Here is a 6,049-nt window from a genome sequence, read left to right as displayed (position 1 = left end):
GGTCCAGCAAGTGAGTGTATTTTTTTGACTGGTGGCATTAAAATCACACTATATTGCATTAACACATGCAGTATACAGCGTTGGAGTTGTCTTGTGGTTAGTTTGGTGCAGATTGTGAAGTTTCTCAGCTGGACATGTTCACCTTTTTAAGCAACATGTCATTGTTATCATCTGATGTGACATTTCACTGGGAGGCTTTTCACTTCAAAGCTTGCAAAGAATGAGAGAAATTCTGCTCATGCACATACACACTTAAGATCCAGAGATAACGCTAGTAATTAAGCTGGTTGTACTTCTCGTGGTACACAAAACTTGAGTTAAACCTCCTCTGACTTTCCTTTAATTTTCATACATTGATATGCATTCTGTGTGTTTATGGACATGTATTACTTGAAAGAGTATTATATCTAACCTGTTGACAGAAAAAGTGATATATGCACGACATTATCCTCAGTAGTTAGCATCTCTTGGAATTTTTACCCACATTTGTGCATTCAGCTCAGTTTTTGTACGGAGGTGTAGGAGTTGGCATGCATTCGTATGTTCACGCTTGGTACATATGGTATGTATGATAGAGCATTAGTGGGTTTTTTGCAGCTTTATGCATGTGTGAGTTTGTGTGGGAGTGCTTGGCCGATTGTAGGTTCTCGGCTTTGTCATTAGTTGGTTGGCTGAGCTCAAGGTTTGGTGAAGGAAGAGAGATGTTAGTGGTGAAAGACGGCATAGTGATCACAGCTGTCAGAAGTCATCAGCAATGCCTTATACTGAAGAGTATTACCAGTCGATGACATAGCTGACGGACACTGCTACATCTCCACAACAGACTGTATATGAAAATGGCTGAACCATCCATGATGTCACTCACAGGCCTCCTGAGCAGCAATTTTGATGCTCAGTGCTGTGGTTCCTCTTAACCCAAAAGGAGCAAAAAGACGAAGGGTGAGTGGAGCTGAGGTGGACCATTGACTGCCATGTGACTGCGCTCACCAGTCACTGAAAGTGGCTCATATTTATACACAATTTTAAGTCTTAATATAATTTAAACAGATGGGTATATAACAACTCACCTCTGTACAGTACAAATGGGGAACTTAGTTAGAGAGACTAAAACTACATTTTTTTGCACCAGGCTGTAAATGTGTTCATTTTTGCTGTAAAGTTGGTCATTTTAAAATGGACGTCCATTGGGATTGACTTGCTTTTGGTGTTGAATTACTGCAGTTTTTGGCACCTTCACTTTGGCTTCATTGTTCAACCCTGATGGCTACTGCTTTTTCTGTACTAGATTTCAAGTAAGCTGAGATATTTGCACACTTTGGACTTTATTATTTGGAAAAAATGTATTTGGAACCCATTAGATCATTTAAGGGCTCCTGAGGAGTCAGTTGTCACCTTACCAAATACCTGCCATAACATACAGGTAAAAATGTGCTTAAAATCTGATCGTCAAGAGAGGTGGTAGGAAGGCAGATTTAGCAGACTCCTCGAATGCAAAAGAGGTGAATATATTATATTACAGTGCTTCTCCATTCATGTTTAAGTCAAATTAACAAATCAATTCAATAATATGATTACAAGGGAAAAAATATTTCAAAGTTAGCCAATAACTACTCAAAGAAAGGCACATGTTTTGGCAGCACAGCCTTGCCTCACTCCCCCCCCCCCTCTCTCAAGAAAATCTCAACTTCTTATATATTGCAATCAATTCACACCTTCATTACTTCAGCCTGACCATCAGAATGCAAACAAAACCGCACTATCCAAACTACAGACTTATCGGTGTTTCTAAATGCCTCTATATGAGCTGAAAACATCTCGACTGATTGATGCCTTTTAATTGACAAGAAAGATTGGCAAAGAAAAAACACAGCCTCCACTTGGTCTGGCCCAATGATGTAACTCTGATATCACCAATACCACAAATTCAGGAAGTGGAGGAGGCCCTCTCCCAACAGTCCAGTATGACGAGATAGAACAAAAGACTGAAGAAAGGTAAGTATGAGCAAACAAACAATTCAACCACATTTGACCTGTCACTTCATAAAAAATAATTGAAACTAATTAATGGCTGTGTGTTTGCTTCAATCCCCCATATGATGGATGTAAACTGTAGCATAGTATTAAGACAAACAAGCCTTTAGGAAGAGATCGATTTCAATGCTTAAACCAGGCGTGAACTAACCGTGACGTCACCCGTTGGTTTCAACGCTGAGAAAATGAAGCCCGGATTTTGTTACTTCCTGGTCGCCATTTTGGATTGTTTGGAGCCAGTGACGTAAAAAGCGTCATCAAACAGGCTGGACCGGAGAGCTACTCGGGGCAGGACCGGTCTATGAGACTGTCAATCAAGTATAGCCACGACCCCTGGCTCCGCCAACTTTATCGATTTATTTAAAATTCGGTATTGATTTATTTTAAGATCGGCCACCTGATCTCTCATTTTGACCATGAAAACTAACGGGAAAAAAATCCTGAGCTGTAGAAAATCAGTCTATCAAATTTTATTTTTTCCAAAAATGAATTGGGGTCTATGGAGCAAAAGCTTTTTGGAGCCAACCCTAGCGGACGGCGTGATATTGCAAGTTTTTGACACTTCCGGGTGGGCTTCATTTTTGGAGCCAGATGCTACGTCCATCTTCATATACAGTCTATGGCTTAAACACAAGGATAAAGGGGCTGAAATGCAAAGAAAGTTATTAATACTTACGGTGATGTGTTTAGTCAGCTAAAATAACGAACAGTTCTTCCTGCTGGTCCCCATTACTGTGTTTTTGACTGAAAAGGTTTCCACTAATTTTTGCCAACCTTGACCTTGCCACCATTTTGGGTTCTCCTCTATTTTGTTAGTCACAAAACTTCAGCTCCGACTTTTCACAACTCACTTGATAGCCTTCATCTATCTTACTGATGTTTTCTCAAATGAGGGCCCATAATTACTATATAGCTCATTGCTGGCAGGCAGCCAGTGTCCTAAGTGGTGTCTTAGAGTGAAGGTTTAGAAGAGGTATGTGAGGTTGTACCACACACAGTGTACTGAAGCTGTTTTTTTTTAAAGTCTTCAGTCTTTGCTCTGCTTTTCTTGAATGTCAATGTTGAGCCTATCATGAGAACAGCATTTTAAATCAGAAAACATTCATTCCATTTAATATATTTATGGCTTATTTGTAATTAAACTACATTATAGATGTATTTATTCTATCCTTGGTTGTAATATGGAAAATGCAGTGTTGTTTTTATGCAGACACGTACTGTACAGTGTTTTCAAACGATGCTTAGCTGCCATCTGATTTGAGAAAACCCTGCAGTGTGTTGGACCATGGACCCAGCTGGTGTGTGGGCTTTTGTTTAAGTCCTATATGTTTCAGTCAGCTTGCTTCCTCTATTGCACACACAGGCATTATAGCGTACACACATCTTCAAGTTAACTTGTTATCAAACTGCTAGTGCTAAGTGACATACAAACATACGGCTTTTCCATGTGAGCTGCTCTGGCTTTAAGTAAAACAGATGCATTACTCTTACAGTCTGTCACACATTTAAACATTTGTGAATAATGACTAAGCCAGAGTAATACAGATGCAGACTGAATGATTTATCTTTGCATTATATAAATAAAAACCTAAGAAAAGGAGAAAACAACAAGATGTTAGCACCATTATTATTTGAGCGAGTGCAGTCCAAACTACATTCGCATTCTAGTAGACAGGAGAAAAGGATTTTATTTTGCATTAAATCGTTCAATAAGCCGAGAAATTACTTGCCTCTCCTTGAGAAGATACTGAAGATCATTGACGGCAAACTTAAAGTGCTGTACATAGTCTATTTCCGTGGGCAGATTGTGGTGTTTAACTTTAAAAAATTCTCACTTCAAATCCGTTGTCCTTCTTTTTCAGAGTGCATGGCTCAGTGATGCTAAGTTGCTCCTCCAGGTGGAAAAAAAATCAAGGTTACCCTCACAGGGTAAACAGACTCTTTAGAAGCAGGAGGCTTTTCTAGGATACTTTCAGTGCCTGTCCACACTCTCCCTCCAGATTAGTCTGTGTCTCCGTAGTGCACAACAGACTCGTTGGCTGACTTTACCAGTTGGTGTATATATATATTTATACATATATATATGTGTGTGTGTGTGTGTGTGTTTTGGTACATTAAGGATTTGACCTAATGCATATTAACCAAAAAAAAAAACATTAATCAAGACGTGTTGCCTTACCCTGCACTGGTCAGCAATAGGGAGATGCCAGGAAAGTGTATGTGTTCAGTGAAGAAGAATTTTTCTTCTTGTCAAGAAAAACAAAAATCAGAAAAAAGGCTAAATGTGGTTCAGTTGTATTCAGTGACGAAATGAGTTGGAGATAATCTTCTGAAGGAAGAAGCGATATAAAATGGGATGAGAAAGCATCTGATTGCCTTCCAGTGAGGTCAATGAGCAGTTATGTGAAAGGCCTACTAAGAACCAAGCTGATGACAGCCTCTTTATTCACTCTGACCTATAATCGGCTGGAGTGGTTTAGTCATACATATCTGTAGAATTCACCAAATGCTCCTAAATCACTACATAAATGTCCATGTTTAGAGACAGTTTGTGTTCAATGCAAGCTGACAGCAACTCAATAAATCAGTGTCGTCCTAACTGTGTGACCAAATGCGATCATGGAACTATCCCATTTACCTTGGCATATTGAACAGATAAGCATCCTTAATTTTTTCAGTTGTTTTCTGCAACTACAGTGGGCTCCTGATCTCAGGAGAAAACACGTGCACAGACTATACATCTGTTTCTGTGTGCTATTATAAAGCAAACAGATGTTACATACAGGAATGGTGATGTAAGTCACTAATTATATTGCAAATTATTTACTTTGTTGAAGGCACAACATGCACAGAACACACAAAGTTTGCATGGAGAAAGTCTGTACATCACAGGGAAAGCCAAATTCAAACAGACAGAAAGAAAGAGGAACAGTATGAGGAAATGAGATTTAGTGCTAACACTCATTTTATTCTGCCTTCCTACTGCTGCTTTATTTTTCAGATACAGATTTGCAGACACAAGTTACCACAGCAACTGAAAGCTGCATGATATGGCAAAAGAATACATATAAATATGTTTGCTTGATTTACCATAATGGAGATTTTTGGCTGCTGGGAAATTCACAAGCATTATGTAGAATATGTGTATTTCTGCCATGCAAGAAAGAATAATATACACTGTTCTTAACAGTAATTTCTCTTAGACTGCTTCCTGATATGGTAAATTAGAAATAATATCTAGAAAATCACAGAAAAATATTTTTTGTTAACATACATGATAAAAGCCTAAACTATAAATACTCTGTGTGCTGTAAATTACACTTTAACTTTATTCAAATCAGGTAAAAATGCCATTATTTTACAGATATTTGTCATTATCTCTTAAAAATGGCAAATCATTTCTTCAAGTGTTATTTCAAAGAATTGAATATGCATAAAAATGATCATTATTTTATAGATATTTCCCATCATCTGAAAAATAAATAATGCATATTTAGAATTTTAAAAATGGTAAATCAATTAAGTGTTATTTTGCAGATTTTAAATCTTAGTAAAATCCCCATCATTGATAATCACTGTTATTTTACACGATGACAGTAAAACAAACAAAAGGGCAAAACTGTACATACTGTTCACATCACACATCTATATTTTTACAATTAGTAACTGATTCCTTTACAATGTGTCATAATAAATTATTCAGCTTTGCTTTAAATTAGCTTAAAATATCAGCATTTTGCAGATTTGCCATCATGTGAATAGGATTTTTTAAAGCATTTGCTTAGTTGTAATTGTACAGATTTTTTTTAATGTTTTTTTATAATTACAAATAAGTAAATAAAAATACATAATGCCCAAGTCAAAAAAATGTATATTTTTACAAATAGTAATTCGAACTTTTACAATGTGTGTCTGTTAGACTGTTCTACAGTATTTACATCAGCTCAAAACATAAAATAGCATTATTTTACAAACATTTGCTGATTTTCACCTTTCTTTTATAACATATTTTTGTGGC

This window comes from Acanthochromis polyacanthus, chromosome 3 (genome assembly GCF_021347895.1).
Source record: "Acanthochromis polyacanthus isolate Apoly-LR-REF ecotype Palm Island chromosome 3, KAUST_Apoly_ChrSc, whole genome shotgun sequence".
In the NCBI taxonomy this organism is placed as follows: Eukaryota; Metazoa; Chordata; class Actinopteri; family Pomacentridae; genus Acanthochromis; species Acanthochromis polyacanthus.
Note: the sequence above shows the minus strand (reverse complement) of the source record.